The sequence below is a fragment of the Cricetulus griseus genome, chromosome 3, assembly GCF_003668045.3.
Source record: "Cricetulus griseus strain 17A/GY chromosome 3, alternate assembly CriGri-PICRH-1.0, whole genome shotgun sequence".
Taxonomy (NCBI): domain Eukaryota; kingdom Metazoa; phylum Chordata; class Mammalia; order Rodentia; family Cricetidae; genus Cricetulus; species Cricetulus griseus.
In genome coordinates, this window is record NC_048596.1 from 148,513,316 (window position 1) to 148,539,683 (window position 26,368).

The following is a 26,368-nucleotide window of genomic DNA, read 5'->3' on the forward strand; positions in this document are numbered from 1 at the left end:
GAACTTATTCTTAATTACAAACAGAAATCTTAACTTGCAAGTACTTAACAGAGGACAAACAAGTATTCCATTTTTTTTAGCCACACCATATTTTTATTGATTATTTGGGAATTTCATACAATGCACCCTAATCACACCCAGATCTCAGTCCTAGATCTATCCATCACCCTTGAGACCTCTTCCCAGAAAAAAGAAAAAGAAAAATACCAAGTCCATTTTGGTTGTTCATATGCTTACTGGAGCATGGTCAAACTCCCAGTTTCTGCCCACTTAAAGACAACTGAGTCCTTCCCCATCCTCACCCAGTGCCAGAAGCCATCAGCTATGAAGAGCTAAACTTCAGCATCTTTATAATCATTTTAAAGAGTTCTCTTCAATGGCTTTCTATCTGGACTGTTTCTTTTTTGGGGTGGGGAGGTGGTCTCTCATTCTCAACTGTGAGTCTGCATTCATTGATACCACTGCAAAAGAAGCTTCCTTGACCTTTACAGTCAGTGGCAACATGGATCATGGACTTGCACATGGTTTCCAGCATTATCACAGACCACAAACAACCACATAGTCTCTGGTGTCAGCATGTCCCACAGGCCTCAGCATGGTCTCCAGTGGCAGTACAGACAATGGATATCAACATGACCTTCAGACATATCACAGACTATGAATATCATCATGACCCTCAATGCCATACAGGCCATGGATATCAACCATATGAGCCTCAGAGACCAATGTGGCCCTTGGCAGCAGCATGGCCCATGGATACCAACATGGCTTCAGGTATCAGCAAAGAACAAGAACATCCACATGGCCTTGGGTGGTAACACAGATAACGAGCATCAAGATAGCCTCCTGCAGGAGCATAAACCATGGACAACACAGTCAGCACATACCATGGACACCAGCAGGTCCACTGCTGTAGCACAGACCGCAGATATCAACATGGTCTCCAGGGACAGCATGGACCATGGGGGCCTTTTGAGGAAGCCTAATCCAGAAAATGAGCAGTTCTCCATCTCGGACATCCTGTCATTGCTCAGAGCCAGAGAGATCATGCTGATGGGCAAGGACTTAACATAGGCCAAAAAGGAACTTATTCCTAACAGTCCTAACTGCAGACAGAACCCTTAACATGCAAAGTATATTTGTCCTGTTTTGGTTTCACAGTACCAGGCCAGAAATGGGTACCACATCATTTGGAATGGGAATTATAGAAGGTTGTGCACCATCATGTGAGTACTAGGAATCAAATCTGGGTCCCCCTCAAGAGCATCAGTGCTCTTAATCTCTGAGCCACCTCTCTAGCCCCTGAAGAATAATCTTAATGGAAGTAAGTAGAATCCAAGGTGGGTTTTGAGTGAGTTAAGTAAGGCTAAGGAGAAAAAATGAAGGCAAGTGAAGACATTGGTCCCTGTTGCAGGTCCTTTCAGACTGGTATCACCAGTAGCTCTAAAAACATGACTTGCACTATGTAGTCCCACTTAGAAGCAAGAGGGCTGGCCTTTTGTAGTTACCTTCTAGTCTGCCATTGCAGGAAAAAGCACCACCTCTCAAGAAAGGCTGAGGCCAAGTCCTTGGAAAGGGCCAAGTCTTTGAGTGATGAATCAGTGTGCCTAGCAACTGGAGACAGGCAAACCCACAGAGCCAAGGGGGATCCGGTTGGAAAACAGACACTCCCACAAGAGGGAGTGTTAACTAGACCTAGCTGAGGGCTGGCATTAGTGAATCACTCTCTGGGGTTGTCTGTGAAGGTTCCCAGAGAGGCTTGCCACTTGGGATTGTGATTTAAGGGATACATGCCTCCATTGTGGATTGCATGATAGACAGAAAACTCCAAGTTCTTCAGCCTTTCGATATGGCCCATATCAGTTGAATGAAAAAAAAGAAATAAAAGGAAGGACATGACTGCTCCTAGGTATGATGGAGAAGAAAGTTTATTGTAGATATGAGAGACAGCATAGCCATAGGCAGAGACATCTGGGAAATCCCAGAGTAAAAATGTAAACCTGAAGCAGGCCAAAAAAAAAAAAAAAAAACCAGACCTTGAAAGAACAATTCTCAACTTTATATGGAGAAACAAAGGACTCAGGATAGCCAAAACATCCCTATATAATAAAGGAACTTCTGGAGGCATCACCATCCCTGACTTCAAGCTCTATTACAGAGCTATAGTCCTAAAAACAGCTTGGTATTGGCACAAAAATAGACTGGTAGACCAATGGAATAGAGTTGAAAACCCTGATATTACCCAACACACCTATGAACACCTGATTTTTTTACAAACAATCCAAATTTATACGATGGAACAAAGAGAACATCTTCAACAAATGGTGCTGGCATAACTGGTTGCAGACATGTAGAAGACTGCATGCAGTTAGACCCAAGCCTATCGCCTTGCACAAAACTTAAGTCAAAATGGATCAAAGATCTCAACATAAATCCAACTACACTGAACTATTAGAAGACAAAGTGGGAAATACCCTTGAATTAATTGGTACAGGAGACCACTTCCTGAACATTACAACAGGAGCACAGACACTGAGGACACTGAAGTCAACAATTGATAAATGGGACCTTCTGAAACTGAGAAGCTTCTGTAAGGCAAAGGAGACAGTCAGCAAGACAAAATGGCAGCCCACAGACTGGGAAAAATATTCACCAACCCCACATCTGACAGAGGGCTGATCTCCAAAATATACAAAGAACTCAAGAAGCTAGACTCCAAAACACCAAACAACCCAATTAAAAAGTGGGGTAAAGAACTAAATAGACAATTCTCAATAGAGGAATCTAAGATGGCTGAAAGACACATAAGAAAGTGTTCAACATCCTTAGCCATCAGGGAAATGCAAATCAAAACAACTCTGATATACCATCTTACTCCTGTCAGAATGGATAAAATAAAAAACACCAATGACAGTTCATGTTGGAGAGGATCTGGAGAAAGGATCCCACTGCTGTTGGGAGTGCAAACTTGTACAGCCACTTTGGAAATCAGTATGGCAACTCCTCAAGAAAATGGGAATGAGTCTACCACAAGATCCAGCAATTCCACTCTTAGGCATATACCCAAAAGAAGCACATTCATACAACAAGGACATCTGTTCAACCATGTTTGTAGCAGCATTATTTGTAATAGCCAGAAATTGGAAGCAGCCTAGATGCCCCTCAACGGAAGAATGGATAGAGAAAATGTGGTACATTTACACAATGGAGTACTACTCAATGGAAAAAAAAAAACAATGGAATCTTGAAATTTGCAGGAAAATGGATGGATCTAGAAAAAACCATTCTGAGTGAGGTAAGCCAATCGAAAAAAGACAAATATGGTATGTACTCACTCATATGCGGATTTTAGACATAGAGTAAGGATTACCAGCCTACAATCCACACTGCTAATGAAGCTAATAAACATGGATGTCCCTAAGAGAGACATACATGGTCCCCTGGAGAAGGGGAGAGGCTCAAGATCTGCTGAGCAAATTGGGAGCACAGGAAGAGGGGGGAAGGAGCTAGGAGAATGAGGAGAGAGGAAGAGGGATGCCGAGGACATGAGGGAGCAGAAAATATGAGTCAGGGGAAGAATACATGATAACAAGAATGGAGATATATTAGAGGGAGACACTTCTGGTTTACAGAGAAATCAGGCACTAGGGAAATGTCTGGAGATCTACAAAGATGACACCAGCTAACTATCTCAGCAACGGAGGAGAGGCTACCTCAAATGCCCTCCCCTGATTATGAGATTGATGACAGACTTATATGCCCTCATCCAGCAGCTGGTGGAAGTAGAAGCAGACACCCATAACTAATCACCAATCTGAAATGGAACCCAGATGCAGATAGCTGGAATACCAGCATGGGACTGATCCAGACCCAAGGAACATGGGTTTCTGTGAGGAAACCTTGGAAATCTACGGGACCTCCTGTAGGAGCCCAGTATTTATCCCTAGCATAGGTGTGGACTTTGGGAGCCCAGTCCATATAGAGGAATACTCCCTGAGCCAAGACACACGGGGGTGGGCCTAGGCCCTACCCCAAAGGAAACGAAAGATTCTTATGACTCCCTATGGAAGGCCTCACCATCGAGGGGGAGCAGAGAAGATATGTGACAGGTAAGGTTTTAGTGGGGGGGGTAGGGGAGGACGGGTGGGAGAAGGGAAATGGGATTGTCATGTAAAAAAATCCTGTTCCTAATTCAAATAAAAAAAGTTGGAAAAAAAAAGGCCAAAATGACTGCATTATGTAGAAAAGAGCCACAAAGGAGAAGGCAGCCCATCCCCTGGGCTGGAGATTTCAGGGTAGCAACTGGTGTGTGCCAGCCATACTCTATAACCAGTAGGGACTGAGGGATGCTGGGAGAACCTGGTGGCCAGTTCTACTTTGTTGTGTTAAAAATGCCTGAGCTATTATGGTGGTGATGCCAGTAATAAAAACTACACAGCTGTGGCTTGCAAAAACTGATTCATCATAACATAATACTTTTCACATGCAAAAAACAAACAAACAAACAAAAAAAATGCCTGAGCTAGTCATTTGTTCCGTGTATGAGACCTAACACTGGTGACTGTCTGCAGAGCTCCTCAACTTCATCCTGAGGCTGTAGCAGCCATCCCTCTCATCCTGAGGCTTGAATTCTCTGATCATGAAGAGCTGGGTTTTTTTTGTTTGTTTGTTTGCTTGTTTGTCTTTTTCCTGGTTTTCTAAGGTCTAGTTGGTTACTGCAAGACCCTGAAGGTTCCCCATGTAATCCAATCATTTGTTCCCCTCTTCAAGAGGACCTGACTAATAGCATGGGTGACATTTCAAGTAAGGAAGCTAGCTGAGGAAGTTGTAGCGGAGAGTGTTTCAAGAATTAGTGAAACTGGGTGTGAATGTGAATGTGGGGTAAAACATCCTGTAAAAGTATGGAGGAAGCCAAAAACTGTTTGAATTTTCAGGTTTTGTGGGAAGACCATTACCAACTTTTTTTATTTATTATGTTTACAGTTATCTGCATGCATGCTTACACACCAGAAGAGGACACCAGATCTCATTACAGATGGTTGTGAGCCACCATGTGGTTGCTGTGGTTCTGGTCCTCTTAATCTCTGAGCCATCTCTCCAGCCCCCATTACAACTTTTAAATAGACTAAGTTAATAAATGACAAATTTCAGGTTGAAAATCATTTAAATTTCTCCTGTAGAAGAGAATGCACACAAAGCAAGAATAGACACAGGAGATCATTTGCTTTAGTTTTTGGACCAAGGAAAGAGCCATCTCCCTCCAAAAAAAATCCCACAAAATACCAGCAGGTCATGAAATACTTTGAAGAAAATACTGACCAACTTTCATGATACATTTTACTTTGAGGCAATGGAGGAAAAAGGAATCAAGGATAACTTCTTGGATTTTGGAACCCATGGAGGTGACACTACTTTTAAAATCTTGGGAGCTGGGGTTCAAATGTGTGGATAATAACTTGCACTTACTAAGAGATATCTGCTAATCAGACATAGAAGTGAATATGTTACTTAACAAGCTGGCTAAATGAGCCTGAATCTTGGTGGTAAGATCAAGGGGCACAGAAATTATTTTGAGAATCATCTGCCAGTCATTCATGCTTAGGGTCACAGGAGATAGGGAGACATGCCAGGATATTTATAGAAAATGATGAAAATCTAGGATGGCACAGCTTAGAACAGAATAAAGGAGTCAGTTATGGACATGAGAAAAATGTGGATGGCATGGTAGTGGCAGATTTGGTTCCTGACCATGAATCTTGATTTTTGGCCCTTTCTTCCTGGTATGGGAGCTGAGGATATGAATGGGGTCCTTCCATCTCCAGGAAGGACCCCAATTGCTATGAACCTGTCCTTCTTGTTTATGAATACTGGACTTTGTAACACTGACTGACATGCTTTAATTTTCTTGACAACAGGATACCATGCTAGCCTGCACCCATCAGTGTGAAACCAGCAACCTACTTCCCTTTGTCAAACAGAAGTCATTTCTTCTTACTGATTGTCAGAGAGTGTCTTAGAGTGTCTATTGCTGCCATGAAACACCAGGACCGAAAAGCAAGTTGGGAAGGAAAGGTTTTATTAGGCTTTTACTTCAGCATTGCTGTTCATCACTGAAAGAAGTTAGGACAGGAACTCAAACAGGGCAGGATCTCAGAAGCAGGAGCTGATGCAGAGGCCATGGAGGAGAGCTGCTTACTGGTGTGTTTCCCATAGCTCGCTCAACCCAACTTCTTATAGAAACCAGAACTAGCATATAGTGGGAAATTACCAAAACGGAGCCAAGTAGAAATATAAGGGTATTTAATAGGGAAAAGCCTTCCTTACAGAGCGACCTAGCCAGCTGGCGTGGCAGTAGTCTGTACAGCAAGCCAAAAGGGTGAAAGGGTGAAAACTGAATGCGAAACCCAGCCAACTGAAACTCTTACTCTACATCACCCTGACCACACCCTCGCAGGCGTGGTCAGGCAGACCTGTAGCCAGCCCCTAAGCAGGTTCCCCTACACTACCATCCCAGGGGTGGCTCCACCCACTGTGGTCTGGGCCCTCCTCCATTGATCCCGAAATGAGAAAAATGCCTTGCAGCTGAATCTCATGGAGGCATTTCCTCAACTGAGGTCCTTCCTTCAGTGACTCTAGCTTGAGTCAAGCTGACACACAAAACCAGACAGTACAGAGAGGAAACAGCTTTTCCTAGAGGCCGTTATAAGCTGCTTTGTAGCTATTACCAGTTCACTTTTAGAAGCTGATTTGTAGATGGCAGATCCTATCAATGGAGAGTAGCCTCCAGATCAAACACTATCCCTGTCCAGCTTATGTGACTTCTAAACTTTCCACTTGTTAAGTGCAACACAGGCACACTCCTTAGTGTTCAGCAGCTGTCAGTCCATGTCTTCCTAGTTAATGCAGAAGTAAGAGTCATTTCAGGAAAGAGACTGAGAACACTCATCTGATGCTGTTGCAGGTTGTTTGGAGGAAGGCAGAGAGCAATGCTTGAATATTGCAGGGTTTTTTTTTTCAATGACCTAAATCACCATTTCTCTCATGAAAATGTAGTTCAGAAGAAGCCACACAAAACTATTGGTGTTTTGGAGGCGTACCACTTTTTAGCTTGAATATAAAACATCCCTCATAGGCTCATGTCTGAATTCTTGGTCCTAAGTTGCTCCTTCACTTTAGGAGACAGAGCCTTGTTGATGGCAGAAGTACATGATTATGGTGGGATTTGAACTTGAACAGCCTGTGTTCACTTGCCATTGCTTCCTGAGTACAGACACAGTGTGATCAGTCAGCTCCACACACTTACCACCATGGCTTCCTTTCCCAGCTATCCTGGATTCTTTCCTTCTGGAACTGTAAGCATAAATAAGAGCTTTCTCCCTTAAGTTGCTTTTTTGTGAAGTTATTTTCTCACAGCAACAGAAAAGAAACTAACCGGAGTCTCAATTCAAATTTGAGAGTTAAAACTTTTCTAAAAGAACACTATTCAAATATGCACTTCGCCCCAGCATCCATATGGATTCACATTAGCACATCAAAGACTTTAGCACTTACACTCCACAGCTTTTGTGACACTTCTGTTACTGATGTTAGTGTCAGAAATGACCCACTGTGTGGTTTTCTAAGAATCAAGAAAAGGTGCAGGGTTGATGAGATGGCAAGGCAGTTAATCATGCTTCTGCTCTCATAGAGGACTGGAGTTCAGTTCCTAGCACCAACACTGGGTGACTCACAACTGCCTGCAATCGAGCCCTGTGGGCACTGACACACTCATATACACATATAAACAAATATACATACATAAACATAAAATAGACCCTTAAAATGAAAAATGGCTTACCACAAAATGACTATGTACTGTGTAATAAAATTGTCTTGTCTTTTCTGATGAGAGACAGAAAGGGAGTAGATCTGGAGGGGAGGTAGGGAATAGAGGGAGGGGAAAGGGCAAACAAGATATATTGTATTAGAATCAAACCTATTTTCAATAAAAGGAAAATGAGAGAGAGAAAAGGAGAGGAGAGATAAAGGAGATAGAGGGAGACAGGGAGACAGAGAGAGAAGGAGAGAGAGAGAGAGAGAGGATAAGACACTTGGTTCTGTACCCATCCACCATAAACATGGACTTGGAAACAATTAGCAAGCTTATAAATCCAGAACCTTGGAAAACTGAACAGACCCCAAATCAGAGAGGCCCTAAAGACCACATGGAAGGCATTCTTATTAGCCAGATCCAAGCTCATGTCTGGTGTTCCTAAGGAGAGAGAGTATCAGTCTGATAAGATTTCAGATGAAATCCTCTAAGGCACTGAAATCACAATATTAGATAACAAGACTTTTTCTTTAGAAGATGTCATGTTCTGGAAGATAGCATCCCCGCCCCTTCATTTGCACTTGCTAGGCAGGCATTCTACCATAAGCTCTGGTTCCTGAAAGCCACTCTTTAAAGACTTAGTTGAGGAATTATGAAATCAATCAGTGTCTTGACCTGCCAGAGTTATAGTTATATGCTTAACAAGGGAACTCTACAATATCCGGAGGAAGGGAAGGATGGAGCGCCTTTTCCTGTGCTGTAGTCACTTACACAGGACACACCCTTTTTTACCAACATCGCCTCTGTGTTTTTGTTTTTTTCATGTAAATGAACGGAGAACAAGAGTCTGTCTATACTCCTGTCTGTCTGTCTTCCTAGATCCATGGCTTCCCAGATCAGAACCAGTGAAGCCTCACAAGTACAGATTACAAACAGCATATTCGACCTTTGCACCAGTAAAGGTCAGTTTACCTAAAACAGAAAATAAATTCTAACCATTGAAGATAGCTGAAAATATGTTTACAGTCTCAGTTTCTTATGTCAAATTATGTGTCCTATTCTAAGGCCAACCTTGAACCCTCTATTATTCCCTTCTTTTGAGTTATTTATGGACTGAACAGTAGATAAGAACCTTCTGGACACAGCCCATGCCAATCAATAGAATAAAATGCATAGAACTCAAGTGGCCAAATATCTTCCTGTTTTCAAAACCTGTTAATCTGTGATTTGATCTTTCAAACCATTATCCAATCTGGGGAATCTTATTGTGAATATAAATACACCATTGTTTAACATAGGCAGCATTATTCTGATATGTTGGTAGTGGCTAGTAATCAAAAGTAAATAGTTACACAACGTATTTTTAATTCACTCCTAATACCGCAAGAGCTATTTAAACTAGAAGTAATTATGCACTTCATCAGGACCCACGGGGGGGGGGCAAATTACAGAGTTTTTGGAAGCAGTTGTTTTGAGAATTTTGTTCACAGGCATTTTTGATAATGTGTTTGTCAACTTTCAATCTGTGACAATATCTGATGAAGACACTGTGATGGAGTGGGGCTTCATTTCCACTCATGCTCATTTCCACACCCATTGCTCCCCAGCCTCTGGTCCCTACTCCAGCCCTCCTGCCCAGTGAGAATCAGTTACCTGCAGAAGAGTCATTATCAGGCCAGACAAGAAGACCCAGGTTGCTATAGATGGGTCTTTCAGAAGTCTTCAGTTTGAGGGGTTGGGCACAGAATCTGCCCTTTTCACTTCCACTAATATGGATATTTATACAATCTGGATTACTTTCCTTATATTCATCAGCCCTGATGCTCACCAATAAATGCAGTGGGCCTGCCGTTTCCCTCAGGAATAAATGCTTACTCCTTTCTTATGTTGTTTCCTCCTCTGCCACATAGAATGCATCTCAGTGTGACCTTTTGATGAGCTTAGGACCTCAGTGACTTGAAGGTTTGATTAAGTTGGATGGCTTACAGTTCATCCATTTCCAAGTCCACTAAATGTGAATGATACTCTCTGTAAAGTCACACTCAAGAGAAACCGCACAAGTAGTCCTTTATCTCATTGGGTGTCTTGACTTTTATAAATAACAACAAAAAAGCTAAAATGAAAACAAAAATCCAGACCCCAGAGAAAGAGAACATTTTGAACCTTAGTGTTACCCTGACTGCTCACTAGGAAGACATGGTAATTGTTATTGGAATGAATGCACCAACTGAATAGACTTTGAACACCCTCTCATGACTACAAGGTTAGTCTAGGCTTAAGGGTGCAATCCCCCATATCGGGAATCTATGTTCCCTTCTAGGCCTGGTAGAAAGAGCATAATTTAAGCAAAGAATCTTTGGTGTCTCAAAAAGCCATACCGACAATTCTGGAGTAGTAAGAGGACCTGCACAGGAATTGTGGTGATAAAGTGTAACAGCATGCATAAAACCTAGTGCAGAGTCTGGCCTACAGTGGGTTCTAAATAAAGGAAGCCTATTAGTGTAAACATGAGTTTTCTGGCCTGGATGGGTCCCACCACCCTTGAGTCCCAAATAAATACACAAAGACTTAATTATGAAACTGTTGGCCAATGAGTATGAGTTATTATTGGCTAGCTCTATCTTAATTATTAACCCATGTCTATTAATCTAAGTATTTCCACGAGGTCTGATCTTACCGGAGAAGGGTCTGGACTTCTGACTCCTTTGGAGGCTCACATAGTGGCTGCTAAGCATCTCTGCAGAAAAGAGAGCCATTTCCCATTGGTCCCTGTTTATATCCTGTTTCTGCCCAGCTACATCACTTCCTGCCTGTCTATACAGACCTCCAGACCTCTATGGTTAACTAGTGGCAAGCTCCATTCTCTGACCCCCAGACAGGCTTTATTTGTGCAAGAAAGACATCACCACATATTAGAATAAAAGGGTATTATGTTTGGGGGATTCAGTGGTAACAAAATGGTTTCTTGGCTTTAAGGGTCTCTGGGGGTCCTGAAAACAGGACATGAAGCCACAGAGAAAGGGATTGAAAACAGTGTTTCATAGCAATTTAAAAATTTTCCAGCTGCATTGGAATGAGAATAAGGGGTCTGAAAGCAGAATTTGATAAGAGATGGGAGTGGAAGCTGTAGACACGTAGCAGTTTGATGGAGAAGATCTTGTCAAAACAACTGCTTTGAAAACCAAAGCCATGTCTGAGTGGGACAATGATCTTCACTCTCCTTTGTCTGTTCTCCCAATCTTCTCTTCTCAGTAGTACCAGTGAGAAATAATGCCACTTACTAGGAGAAAAAAATCATGGATCAGGCATTTTCAGTGTTCAGAACAGTGATGCTGATTAACCAAATTTCCACTTTACATCCTAGGAATTAATCCCTTAGATGTAAGAGCTAAGGACAGGGATGTTTACAAATCGACACCTGGTTATACCAGAAGTATTTTTCCACAACAGACTAATTTTAGTTGATTACATACAACATAGAAAAGCAAGTGTGTTTATTTTATTTTTATTATAAATTTTTATTTAAATGATAAACATCTTAATTTTATGTGTCAATCCCAGGCCTCTCTTCCTCCTATCCTCCCATACCCCCCAACAACACCCAATCCCACCTCCCATCCACTCCCCAGGGAGGGTAAGGCTTTCCATGGGGGATCATCAAAGTCTGTCACATCATTTGGGGCAGGGCCTAGACCCTCCCCTATGTATCTAGGCTGGGAGAGTATCCCTCCATGGAGAATGGGCTCCCAAAGTCCATTCATACACTAGGGATAAATACTGGTTCCACTGCCAGAGGCCCCATAGACTGCCCAGGCCCCCCAACTGACACCCAACCATAGGCCTGGTTTGGTCCTATGCTGGTTTCCCAGATGTCAAACTGGGGTCCATGAACTCCCCCTTGTTTAGGTCAGCTATTTCTTTGGGTTTCTCCAGCCTGGTCTTGACCCCGATGCTCATCACCCTTCCCTCTCTGCAACTGGATTCCAGGAGTTCAGCTCAGTGCTCAGCTGTGGGTGTGTCTGCTTCTGCTTCCATCAGCTACTGGATGAAGGCTCTAGGATGGCATTTAAGGTAGTCATCAATCTCATTATAGGGGAAGGGCATTTAACGTATCCTCTCCACTATTGCTTAGATTCTTAGTTGAGGTCATCAAGAAAGTGTATTTAAAGAACGATTATGTGTGGAAACCCAGAGGCAGGCTACTGACATGGGGACAATGGAAGCACAGCAGTTCATTCTCCAGAGCAAAGCCACAGAGAAATTGTGAGGCACTCTTGAGTTCGCAGCCTTAGGGACTGAGAAGTTGTCACCTATGTCAGTGCAAGCTGAGGGAATACCTTCTTGATGACCTGCAGACAGTAGCTTCCGCTGAGGCTGTGGAAGGAGGTCCGGTTAGAAGGATCATATGACTGAAGCCTGACTTTGGTAGGGAGATTCAGTTATGTTACTCTGTACCTGGGAAGGGGGCATAGAAGGGTCTTTACTATGAAAGCTTTCTTCACATCCTATATTTACTGTTCTCTCTTACTCTTACCAAATTCAACTGCAAGTCATTGAAAAATAACTCTCTAGACAATCACATCTTCTTGTTTAATTGTAATTTTGAAAAGATACTAGCTTATTCAATCAGTTTTTCCTCTTGTGTCATATTTTGAGATGTTAGATTACTAATTCCTCCTTCTTTTCCCAAGGTCTATGTACCCAAAGTACCCGAAGCAGCATCACCCCACTTCTGCTTTCAGATATGTGTGTTCTTGTATCTTATTTAATTGTCCTGATACTTTATTTTGTTCTTAGTGGAGCAAAACCAGTAATCATATGCTCTCTAAAATTCTGTTAATGTTATTAGCTTCCCAAATGAGGAATTTGGTCAAAAGAACCAACTATGGGAAAGAAAAACTTCCTTGGAGCAGGTAGTGGAGTCCTGTGTGTTCCTGGAAAGTCTGTGTAAAGGACATTTCCACAATTGCGTCTAGAATTCCCCATGACAGGGGGGTTGGTACTGGTCACATTCTTTATCTTCAGAGAACTTGTGTAAGCTAAATAAGGATTAATTTCAAGGAGTTCTCTACTGAAAAGAGTGTAAAATGGATTTTGTGGCTGGTTCACAATCCTAATGTCACAATTTAGCTCTGAGGCCTACTAACTAGAGCCAACTAATTCCATGGAAGACCTCTGTGTAGGTTGAATCAAGTATTGCTATCATTATGATACATTCTATTATAAGTTATTTTTCAATTTATTATTTCCCAGTTGCAGCCATATGGTTAGCTTTCTTATATACCCTCAATAACAGCAAAAACATAGCTGAATACAAAGAAGAATTTACTGAGGGAAGGATCCATCTGTCCATCTTCTGTAACATGTCTAACTTTTTTATTGATTCTGATCTCACCCATTCCCTAACCACCCAGTCTCTGGTATGCTTGATTTTTATAGTACACTATGGTAATGTGGACTTGCTACTCTTTGGTGGATCACACCCCATCCCATCTTCCACTTTCTTTGATCAATATTTAGATAATGACCCTTCACCTTGTTCTGGTTCTACAGCTCTTGACATTGACTTGTGTACAATGATGCTGCAGGAGTTCTGCTTTTGGCATCACCTTTACTGGATGTGACTTCAACCACTTCAAAAAGAGAGGCCATGACTTTGCCTCTATATTTGGACTGTATGACTTTGCCTACTTATACTTTAGCAGTCAGAGTGTACTGTCCCAAGGGATAGCAGAAATAAGAGACCTACAGACTGTTTGTGTCTTCTGCATATAAACAGAACATTACACAGAGATAATCCAAAATCACAGAGTCCTTGGTTCAAGGTAGAGAGAAAGGTTATGTGAAAGAGTATAGCCACATTGTGAGGATTAGATGCTGACAGTTTTTAAGCCCCATCATCACCCTTTCCTTTTTTGGCTGCTCATCTTAGCAAGCTGACCACAAAGTCCTGGTTCCCATGCTGTGGACACTGGGAGGAAGTTCAGAACAGGCAAGTATCCTGCTGAGAAAAGAACATTGCCTCAGCCCCACCCAACCATGATAAACCCTGGAGCCACCCCTCTACTTTCTCAAGCCATTCTGGGAATGCTAAAAGAACCTGCCTTACTATTGGAAAGTCTTATTTTGTGACCAAATATTTTCACCATTTCTTGGTATGTACCAATAGTCTTATCAGTCTGAAAATCTGAACCAAATTTTGGATAGGAGGCCCATTCTTCTCTGGGGGACAGCGTGGCAACATAATTTTATACCTTTATATAACATTACTTCACTCTATAGAATACCTACACACCATATCATTTTTTAAAAAAGATTTGTGTGTGACTTCAGAGACCAGAGAGGGTGATGAACCCTGGAGCTACAGATGTTTGTGAGGCATCAAGTAGGTGCTGAGATCTGAACCTGGGTCCTCTGCAAGAGCATCAAGTGCTCTCTCTCTCCAGCCCCATACATCTCACTTCCTTCCTTGAATACTTGTGGGACTGTTTCCACAGTGTCCAGTTCCCAACAACAAAATAATATCCAATCATGATACTCAGTGGTCCCTCCTCTACCATGGTCCTTTTGCCCTGCAAAGTACTTGTTTCTCACAGCTCACTATTGGTTTTTTTGTGGTTGGGTTTTATTGAATTCTGGTACACATAGTGACGACCTACTCTAGCAAAAAGAAACTGTGTAATTTAGGCTATATCCCAATAGTAGCTGCCGAGATTATAGATTAAGCTAAGTCAGAAAGAATATGTGAGTCATCCATTCCCAGAGTAAGGAGTATGATAAATAGGGAGACTGTGCTGCTGGGATGGAAATGGTGCCCCCTCCCCGCCCCAGGGAACACAGTACAGTGGAGTCATTCCTTTCAGCTGTCAGGCTTGCTGTTAATTTTGTCTGCATTGCCAGCCAAGGGCAGGAAGACACAGGAAGATGAATATTCTTCTATTATTGATTTCCACTTGCTGTTGATTGGGGAGCAAGTTTGCAGCTTATTTCCAAGTAACTCTTTCCATCTTCACAGTAATAAATACAAACATCCATTCAATTTATCCTGTGTAGTTAGCACCTTTGTGATAAATTGCATTTTTTTTCAAACAACTAACCATTTCCTTGTTAGACTCAGCAAATGAAAAGCTATACTTAAACAAATTCTTTGGATGCATCAAAGCTTAAAACTAGAAATTTTATTTTTCCGAAAGGAAGTAGACAGTGAATGGTGAGTAGAATCTGGGGAAGATTTCAAGTCCTGCAAGCTTGAGTATCTAAGACTTCCTGTAGGAAATACAGCCACCTGGGATGGAGGGATAGTTTTCCTTGGTCAAATTCAATTTCCAGTCACCTGGCCTTGGTTCAGTTATGCTAATTCTCTGGGCTTCTGCAGTTTTCCATTCTCCCAGCTCCCCATGAGGAAAGGCGATATCCTAGTGTTCCCAAGCCACACTGCACTACCCTAAAAGCATTCTCCCTGAACACTTTTGTTTGCCGTGTCAGTGCAGTGCTGAAGAGCTCTTATGCTTTCCTTCCATTTGCTAAGGAGACAATGCTTTCAAAGAGCAACTTGGGTAGCTGTTGGTAACAAAGTAGACCCCTCGCTGCTCAGCAGCTGTTTGAAAATTTCTGATCCAAAATTGCATGAAGATTTGATTTTTTCAGGATTTTTTTTTTTAATGAGGATAGTGGCAGACTCACAGCTTCAGAACAGTGTCATGTCTAAAACTGGTACTTTTTACCAGAAATCTCATAATTCAAAAGCATTTCAGTATGACCTTCAGACAAAAAGATACATTCTCTTTTCCATCCAGCTGAGATGTGAGGTGGACCTAATGTAACACATACATATAAAAGCCCCATATTTTTTAAAAGCATGGATCCCAAAGATTATACCTTTGCTAGAGGAAATTTCTAGGGAGAAAATCTAATTATGTACAAACTATTTTCATTAAAAATTAATTTTCTTAAAGTAAAAGAACTCATGGGTAAAAGTAATTAAGTGTCAAATTCCCAACATTCCAATGATGGAATATATAAATCATTTATATGTTTCATATCGATGATGAAAGACAACGGTCTTCAAAACATTAAAAGGTATCTTAGTTGCTTATCAGTATACAGGACAGGTATCAATAAATTATAAAATCAAAAGCAAGAAAGTGAAGCAACAAACTGGGGACAAAGTGTTGCATTTTGTAATGTGGTTCTAGTCAAGGTATCTTCGGATTAAAGAGAATGATACCGCAGAATCATGTTTTACATAAGTCTTGTGGAAGAGCAAAAGCTATAGAAGATACATAAAAGAAATCAAGGAATGAAAGCATATTACTAGAGAAAACATTCAATCCAAAGATAGGCATGAGAGGTCAAAAAGCAGAAAGTGTCTACAAACAAGCCAAAAGCAATTAACAATCAGCGGTGGTAAGACATCATCCATCAAAAATTGATTCATGATTTACATGTTCATTGAACATGATTTACATGTTCAAAGAACATGTAAATGGATTCAATTCTTAATAAAAAAACATAAATTGAATGAATGTACTTATATGCAGCACCCAACATCTTGCCTATAAGAGGCACACTATGCTTCTAGAAAACACTAGTTAAAAGATGGAAAAGATTTTCCATACAAGTGGAAACAAAAAGAGAATAAACACTCAGATTAAACAGACTCTACACAAATATAGGAAAATGGAGACAAGAAGACCATTCTGTAATAAAGAGGTCAACCTTTCTTAAAGATGGAACTACAACAAATATATGTCTGCACAACATTGGAATACCTAAAATATGAAACAAATGAGGAGAGAGAGAGAGAGAGAGAGAGAGAGAGAGAGAGAGAGAGAGAGAGAGAGTCCTTTGCTGCTCTGTTTTTATCAATGGACAAATCACCCAGATGGAAAATCAATAAGGAAACAGGTCTTAACATATCCTTCATACCAAAAACCAAGGGACACAAATGTATGCACTATTCAACAGCAGAACACACATGCTTCTATGAAGCACACTAACCACTTTCCAAGGTAGATCATGAGTAAGAACATAAACATTACTGTTAGAAAGATTTAAATTATCTCATCTTTATCTGGCTACAATTAGAGGGAACAAGAAATCAGGAATGTAACTTTAGAAAAATCTGTAATTATATGGACACAGAACAAAAGCATCCTGACTAAGAAATATCTTAAGACAGAATGGATACACACTATGCTAAAATGTCACGTTTGGAGCAGTTCTGAGAGGGATGTTCATCCTTCATCCTAAACAAGAATACTTACAAATAAAAAAATTTGCCATTAAGGTTCAAAGAACTAGAAAAAGGATGAAAGCTAAGCCAAAAATTACTAGAAAGGCAGAACTAGTGAAGACGATGCCAGAAATAAAATAAAGGCTAGGAAAACAACAGAAAAGGTTGATAGAACTTTGAATTATGATTTGAAAACAATAAACCAACAAGTTTAGACATCCTAAAAAAGAAAAAATTAAGTTTAAAAGACTCAAAATCAAATATGAAAAAGAAAATGCAATACAAAGGATGATGAGAAAATATTAGAATGAAATTCTTGCTAAATGTGTAACCTAGAAGAAATACACAAATGGCTACACACACACACACACACACACACACACACACACACACACACACACTATCTATTAAAAATTAATAAAAAATGAAAATGTCAGTAATGAGTGAAGAGACTGCATCAGTTGTGTAAAAAGCACTCCATCTAGAAAAGGCAAGTGTCAGATGGTTTTTGTGCTATATGATAGCAAATATTTAAATCTTAACCTCTTCCAAAGATTTGAAGAAATAATATGGATAATACTTGAAGCTGATATTACCCTTATATAAAAGCTGAATGAGGACAGTACAAGAACAGTCAATATCCCTGATCAACAAACACACACACACACACACACACACACACACACACACAACACACATATATATATATATATATATATATATATATATATGTTAAGAAAATACAAACAAACAAAGCTCAACATCACATGAAGAGGATCATTTACCGTAGTCAAATAGACTAGGATGCAAAGATGGTTCAATACTTTTAAAATCACAGGAAGAAAGCCGACAATTGCTTATATCAATAGATTACAAAAGGCATATAAAACTCAACATTTGTTTATGACAAAAATAAAAATATATCCTAGGTAAATTGAGTACAGAAAGAAAGAACAATAAAATTTGGCTACTATTAGGCCATGTTTAGCATCTAATTCAAAGGTTAAAAAGGAAAACACTCCAAGGTCAGCAATACAACACAGATACTCATTGTCCTCCCTTCTACTTAACACAGTGAAGAAGTAAAAACTACCTCAACAGCCAGGGGAGGAACCTGAACCATTTGTTTATAGGTGGCATAGCTTTACATAAAAAGCCCAATAGCTCCATGAAAGTAAACTCAGGAAAATTACAGAATACAGAATCTACATACAAAAGCCAGCAATTTAAAGAGTACACATGAATAGCCCATCCCTGAAAGAAACCAATAAAACAATCCTACTCATCATGGTTAACAAACACTTAGAAAAACTGAAGAACTGTATGCTGATAGTAAATTTGTAATAAAATAAGTTGAAGAAGATACTTAGAAATGAAAAAATATGTCTCGTGTTTAGGGATTAGAAGTAACATTATGGACACATCTACACCATGCAAAGCAACTTACAAATTCAATGCAAGTCTATTGTAATCTGAAAATAATTTATCACAGAAATAAAAATATACTAATTTCTAAATTGTATATGTAGCTATAAAAGATCCTGAATAGTCAAAGCCATGCAGAGCAAAAAGAATAAATCTGGAGGCAACACATAGCATTACTTCTAAATCTGCCATGAAGTCATTGACATCAAAGAGGACATAACAGAGAAGAGGCCAAGAATAGAAAGTTCATGAATTTATGGTCAATTGAATTTCAACAAATATGCCAAGACTTAGAGTAAGAAAAAGAAAGTCTCTTTGATGAATGATGCTATAAAAAAAAAAACCCAATCCTATATATCCATACACAGGAGACAAAATCAGGCCAGTATCTCACATTATATGCAAAATTCAACACAACGTGTAATAAAGACTTAAAATAAGTCTTGAAAAATTGTAGAAAACAGAAAAGTCTGTGTTGCCAGTTGAGGTAGTGATTTTTACGTCATGATCCTCATCTCACATGCCACAAAGCACACACAGGCAAATGGATTACATCATACTAAAAGCATCTATGCAGCCAAGGAAGAAACTGACAGAGAAAAAAGACAATCTATGGAAGGAGAGAGTATTCTTAAACATTGCAGCTGACAAGCAATTAACTCCTGAATTTGAAGCAAGTAACTGATGGCCACAAGAAGCTCAAACAGCACAATGGCAAGAAATCAAGTGAGAAAGAGTTTAAATGGCTATATAAAGAGTTTACAAATGGATAATAGGCATACAAAAACAAGTACAAAAATTATCAAATAAATGAAAATTGAACTCACACCTCCTAGAATGGCTGAAAGATGCCTCAGTTGGTTATGTACTTATTACATATTATGTACATAGTAATATGTAAGGATGATGTTCAAATCTCCAGCGCTCCAATAAAATCCTGGTATAGTAGAACAAACTGGCAACCAGTCTAGCAACCAGAGTGAGCTCCAGAGAGACCCTGTCTTAAAAACTAAGGTGGAGAATGACTGAGGAAGACATCCAATCTCAAGCTCTGGGATCCACACAGGCATGCATACTGATGACCACATCCACTGGTATATATCATACACAAATGTGTATTAAGGTTGTCATACAATCCAGAAGTCCTACTACTGGCTGTATGTCTAGATGAAATTTAAATAGTACATCAAGGAGGTATCTTCACTGCTTTGTTCACTCCAATACTGTCCAGCACAGTCTATGGACTTATCCTAGCTCTCCACCAATGCATCAATATATAAAATCAGTAGTGATGACAGACACAGGTCGCATATCTGACTGTATATCTCTATATACGTAGCTCTAAGAAAAGAAAGATATCCTATCATTCGTGATGTCATGACTCCTGCTTGAGGATATTAGTTATATACATTATGTTACACAAAGTAAGTTCAACTCAGTAGGTCAAATGCCAATTGAGGTCACTTGCATGTTAGTTCCATAGTACCGAAAGGCAAATCAGTAGTTATCATCAGCCTGGATATTCATGCAGGAAAAAGGCAGTACTGATCAATGGATATAATATTTTAATGATGTACTAGGAATATGCTCAAGAAATCTACTATCCAAAATGATGAATATAATCACTAAAATTTATTATTAAAAATCGAAAAGAAAATAAAGTATTTTTTTGAAAATTAATATGTGAGTCAATGCATATATGCATTAGGTTGTTTTATAAAATGCATAAGTTTTTAAACTTCCCATTATCAAAAATTCATGTAATTTGGAGTCTGGAAAAATGGCTCAGAGATTAAGAGAACTTGCTTGTCTTGAAGAAGACCCAGTTCAGTTCCCAACACCCACGTGATGGCTCATAATCATCCATAAGTTCAGTTCCAAGGGATCCAACTCCTTCTTCTGGGCACACACATGTTGTGCATAGATATAAATGCAACAGATAACCATCCAGAATAGATACACCTTTAAAATGCATGCAATTTTACCTATTTTAAAATAAATTCATCAAAATGTATCTTCTTAAATATTATAGTTTCTATTTTTTTTCTAATTCACTTAATTTTAAAGAACCTTAACAATAATTTCATTTAAAATATACATACTCTTGCATGCATACCCCTTTTGTATATATTTCTTGGGTATACAGAATGACATACAAAAACTAGACAAATTTTAAGCTCTGAGGTAAATTGGTAAAACTATAATACTTATTCCTGGTGAGTTCAAGGACAGGCTGACTGGATTGAAAGCCAGGATTTTGATGAAAGCTATTATTTTTCACATGGCAGAGCAGGCATGTGATTCCCCAGTGTCTAGTTCACTTGTTCTTTTCCATCTCACTCCTAAGTTAGAACAGAGCTACTACTGCTGGGAGTGGGGAGGGGACTAGGCTGAGAGACTTAGCCAAAGAACGGTATGTTTCATTCTATCACTATAGGGTAGGACCACTGAGTTTAGGAGAGGCAAATTGCATATGATCCTGTTATGAGGATGGGGTGGTTTACTCCATTGTTGCATTTGGGAGATGTGGCAAAGCCCACCCTTTCCTCTTTTAAATATATATTTTCCTCATTTAGTTAAAATTATATGTATCTTTGTATATATATATATATATATATATATATATATATATATATATGGCTTGCATTTATCTATAGGCTGTGTCTTGTGTGAGACACAGGCAGAAAATGGACCCCTTCTGCCTTTAGATAGTTTATAAGCTAGTGGCACATTAAAAAGAAGGATTCTTGATTTACCAAAGAAGGAAAGACAGATGTTACGAAGAGTGGAAGAGGGACATTTATTTGCCTAGGCCTTGGAGTCAAGGAAAGTCTCCTGAACCTTGCTTGGTAACAGGCTGACCTGAGAGGTTCCATAGAAGTTAGCTGAAAGGAGAGAAGTGGAGAGAGAAAAAGAGAGATGTTAGGCTGAAGGGAGATGTTAAGGGCAGCAATCACACCCCATCCTGGTTCCCATGTTTATTAGTGGTTTGACCTGGGGCAGCCACTGCTTATGTTTGAATGTCAGTTTCTTCATCTAGAAAGTGATGGTGACAATTTTGTCATTGCTGAAAAGGGAAAAACCATATGGCCAGTGACACTGGAATTATGAAGTAACAGGAACCCCAAACCCACCAGTCTTATTGTAACACAACATGTATTGAGAGGTTATTAAAAAGCAATGTAGAATGTAAAGGCCTAAGAAATTCAGGGGGTGTGATCAAGTCTGCACCAAAGGAAAGTAGACAACAAAAGACAATGTGAACATCACTGCTTCTTCTGTTCACATCCTTGTGCAAGCATCATCCTCTTCTCCCATGGAACACTAGTTTTATATTCCCAGGATAAGATGATCCTATTCTCTCAGGAGTTTGGTTCTGTGTTTTGCATCTCTGACTAGAATTTACTCAAAGAGAGTTGTCTTCTTCAACTGTAGTCCCAAAAGTCTCAGAAGAAGACCAATCAAGTGTTCATCCTTGTACCACCAACCATGGCCAGATAGTGAAATTGTACTATACCCACACAATAGCCCTGTCAAGACACTTGGTGGAGGTAGTTTCCAGAAGGGATGCACAAGGCAGAAGGATTCCAGTTCATGCTTCTTTATAATACTGATTAACTGTGGAAGCTATTCTCCAGCACACTTAAAAGCTTTATATAAAATATCCAGGTGGGTAACATGAGAAAGTTACTACTATATCATAGATGAAGAAAATTCACCCTTTATACACATGCCACAGGGCTAGTAAATGAGAAACCAGGGAATCAAACCAAGCTTACCTGCTTAGAGTTTGAACATTGGATTCTTAATGACATTTAATTTGGTTAATGTCTTTTTTTCCAGTAGACTTCTCTGGATTCTAGAATCCCAAACCACAGAGAGGTAGATAAGAACCATACCTGTCTCCCTGTAGAGTTTAGGGTAGACGGAAGTTGCAAGCCAATTCTGCCTTTAACATGAAGCAAGAGTCAAATTCAAAGACAGACATTCTTTAGATGTTGTAGGTCACATGCTTTGATGTAATTCTATTTCTCACACCTATATTATCCTCTTCTTTCCCACAGAGTATAAAACATCCACCTTTCATGTTAAAAAAGTAAGTTTCACAAGTGCATGCTGATTTTTTTCATAACCCTTGGTGGTCATTCCACCTACGCCTATAGATCTCAGCAGAAATTAAAGAGAAGTGGTTCTATGCTGCTGAAAATGGATGTGGGGAGATTCTGACAGCATATTTTATCTTCAAAATACCATGTCTTCAGTGTCTATAGGTAATTCCAGATAAAGAACCGTGCTAAGTCTGAGCACTACTTATATGATCACCAACAATCAATTGCATTGCTCAATGATGTCTTCTGAATTTCTGAAAGGATTAACATATCCCCTTCACTTTTATCATAAAATATGCAGAATGTGTGTGCTTGCTGCTGTTTCACTAGTGCAAGGATAGAAGTATTTGTGACTTATATTAAAGAAGGAAGAGAGGCAATGATAGACACATGTGTGACCACATTTGTATTCATTCAGGTGCTAGTCAATTCATCTCCATATGGTGGAGTAATTATTAAGACATAGGTAATTGTAACTAAGGAAAGGATACAATGGCTGCTCAGTTCCTATGTGTGATGTTTTATTTTAAAAATTTGAAATAAACAAAGAAAACCATCTAATTTCAAAGCTCATTGTGAGTACTATGGTTTTACAAATCCAAATATCTTGAAGATGGGGTAGAACATTTGCTTGGTAATGAAACTAGAGAAAAGGAAATCTATACTGCTCAAAATACCAAAACACTCCACTGTGTTTCTATTTCATGTGTCTGTTTTTTTTGTTTGTTTGTTTTGTCATCATTGTTTTGAATGTGCATGCATAAGTACAAATATATTCCTACACATAGAAGCCGTTGTCCCTCAGGAGCCAATCACATTGTTTTTTGGGACAAGATCTCTCACTGGCATGGAACTCTATAAGTAGGTTGGACAACGTTGCCAGTGAGCACCAGGGATCTTCCTGTCTCTGGGTCTTCAGTGCTGGGATCATAAGAGCGTGACATCTTGACTGTCTTCCCGAAGTTATATCAGCTCAGGGAAACTATCTAAGGTATGTGTGCTCATAAATCAAGTGCTTTCCTGACTGAACCATTTCCCAATTCCTATTTCTTCTTGAATGCTCATCACCATGTGGTTCATATAGACTTCACTCATCAGTACTATGTATGATAAGTTTGTCCTGGTAAGCAGTGTCATGGTGCAATGTTCTCTGTGCTGTTTCTCTACAGTCTGTTCTTGGTCAGAATGTACAATGGTCAGAGTGTACAAAGCAGGAACTGTTGTTTGTTTTTAGGTTATGAAAATTTTTATTGTTATTTTGAGATTACAAACAATTATTTCTCTCCCTTCTTTTCCCTTCCCAAAAAGCCTCTCATATACCCCTCCTTTCTTTCTTCGAAAGTCATGGATTCTTATTTAATTGTTATTACATGAATATATATATATTATATGTCTATACATACATATTCCTTCATACAACCTTCTCAGTCTCTACAACGCTACCTGTATACATGTTGAAGGGCTGACCATTTGGTATGTGAGAACCAATTGGAGTGTTCTTTCTTGGGGAAGACTATTTCTCCCACTCTCAGTATCCCTTAGCCATGTATCATCCTGTGTGTCAGGCTGAGGCCTTGTGGGCCTTACTTTGTGGCATGTCTATTGTTGTCATTGTGGTTCAGCTTGTGTTTAGGCCATCATGTTTGTAAGTCTTTATGGGTGTATCTGATTATTATGTTTCTCTTTTAAATTAATTTTATTTAAGAACAATCTTATTTTACATACCAATCTCAGTTCCCTCTCCCTCCCATCTTCCCATTTCCCCCACCAACTCCCATCCACTCTTCAGGGAGGGTGAGTCCGCCCATGGGGGATCATCAAAGTCTGTCACATCATTTGGGGCAGAACCTAGGCCTTCCTCCATGTATCTAGGCTGAAAGAGTATCCCTCAGTAGGGAATGGGCTCCCACAGCCCATTTGGTGCAGCAGGAATTTAAAAAGGCATGTCGAACTGAAAGGTGGTGGTATCTTGAAATCACATTAAACCAAATCTAGAAGCTTCCCAGGTGAAAAGTTAGTTCATATACTTCCATCAAGTGCCTTAATCCTCTACTATGCACTGTAATTTATCCTGGAATGTTTCTACTACACCCTGAGCCAGAAACATGAGGCAAGTCACTCTGCTGAGAGGAGGAAAACACTGTCCAACTGACAGGTGGTTTGTTACTTACAGGCGGTAGAGGAGGAATTGGTTCCATTGCCTCCTTTGCACATTCCTCCTTCAGTCTGCATCTAATTCTGTGGCACTGTGTCATATCCATTTTCTTAGGGAGCACCCCCCATAATTATCTTCAAGACTGATGGACCCTGGATCTGCTTCTAATTACAGGCGAAATGATGTATTAAATAAATATAAATGCCAAAGCATCTGGTAAAGAATGGAGATGTAGATATTGGGATTTTTAAGTGCTCATGGTATTGGGAAGCTCAGTAAAGTCAAAGCCTGTAAGGTAGACCAGAGGAATGAAGACTCGAGAAAGCTTTGACATTGCATATTTACAAATACATTTACAGAGTCTAAAACATGATATGTTTATATGTACTGTGAAGTGATTGTGAATATCCAAGAAGTGTATACTCCAGCTCATTCACAAAGGCATTTTTGGGAAATGTGTTTGTATATTTGTGCAATGTAAGCACCCAAAACCTATTATTTTAAGAAATACTCATTTTATAATAGAAAATTACTAACTATAGCCATCAACTGTTCCTGAAATCCCAAGACTGACTCAAACATAATCACAACTTTTTACTTTTGACTCATATCTTTCCAGCATTCCTTTTGGCCCCTGGTAACTTCAAGTTATATTACCAAACTGTGCTGGGCAAAGTGGCCCAGAGCTGGCCGAAGAACAAAGCAGTGTAGCAGAGAGCATACAAACATTTCAAACATAAACATGTAACAAATCTTTGACAAATATGCTAAGATCACATAAAGAAAAGGAAGAGCCATGGTATTGGGAGAACTGAAGGTCCATGTGAAACAAAACTGGACTCTACCCAAGACAACAGTCCAATGTCAGCTCTGACATCCTAAATCTTTAGAAGAAAACTCATGGGAAGTATTTCTGAACATGAGTGCTTTGGATCACACACCAAGCAATCAGGCTACATAAGACAGAAAAAGAAACTTCCAGTCAAAGGGGAAAATGACAGAATTGAAGCACTATGAGGTGTTGTAGAAAATATTTGCAACCAGTACATGTGACAAAGATTTATTTAAGTTATCTGAAACAGATAAGGAACACGCAAAGACAAATAGCTAAATTTTAAAAATGGGAAAATGACCTGAAGAGACATCATTCCAAATAAAATATAAAGTATCCAGAAGTACTGTGGAAGCTGTTTTAGTTTTCCATGTGAAGACTCTAGGCTAGGCTCCAGAGGCAGAGTGCAGGGTACAGGTACAGCAGTCTGGGGACTTCTATTCCGTAGTCCTTCTTCAGTAAGCTTTGGGGGTTCAAGGGAAAACCTCCTTGATTTAAAGTCATTTGACTATAAACATTAACTGACATCTACAACAGCCCTTTATGACTGTTAAGACAAGTAACTGGGCTCTCCAGCCAGCAAGTAGACACAAAAGTTTTCACCAGATGTATGTGGAGGCCAGAGATCAATCTTGTGTTGCTCCTCTTGAAATGGCAGATTCAACTTAAGTCTCTAGCAGTTGCACTCTTTCTAAACTGGAACCTCTGTAGAGTAAGACAGATCACATTCTTATCTTTATCTTTATTGCTTTGAGAGTTTAGGAAATCAGGCCATTTCACATTTCTTTCTTTCTCACACTCT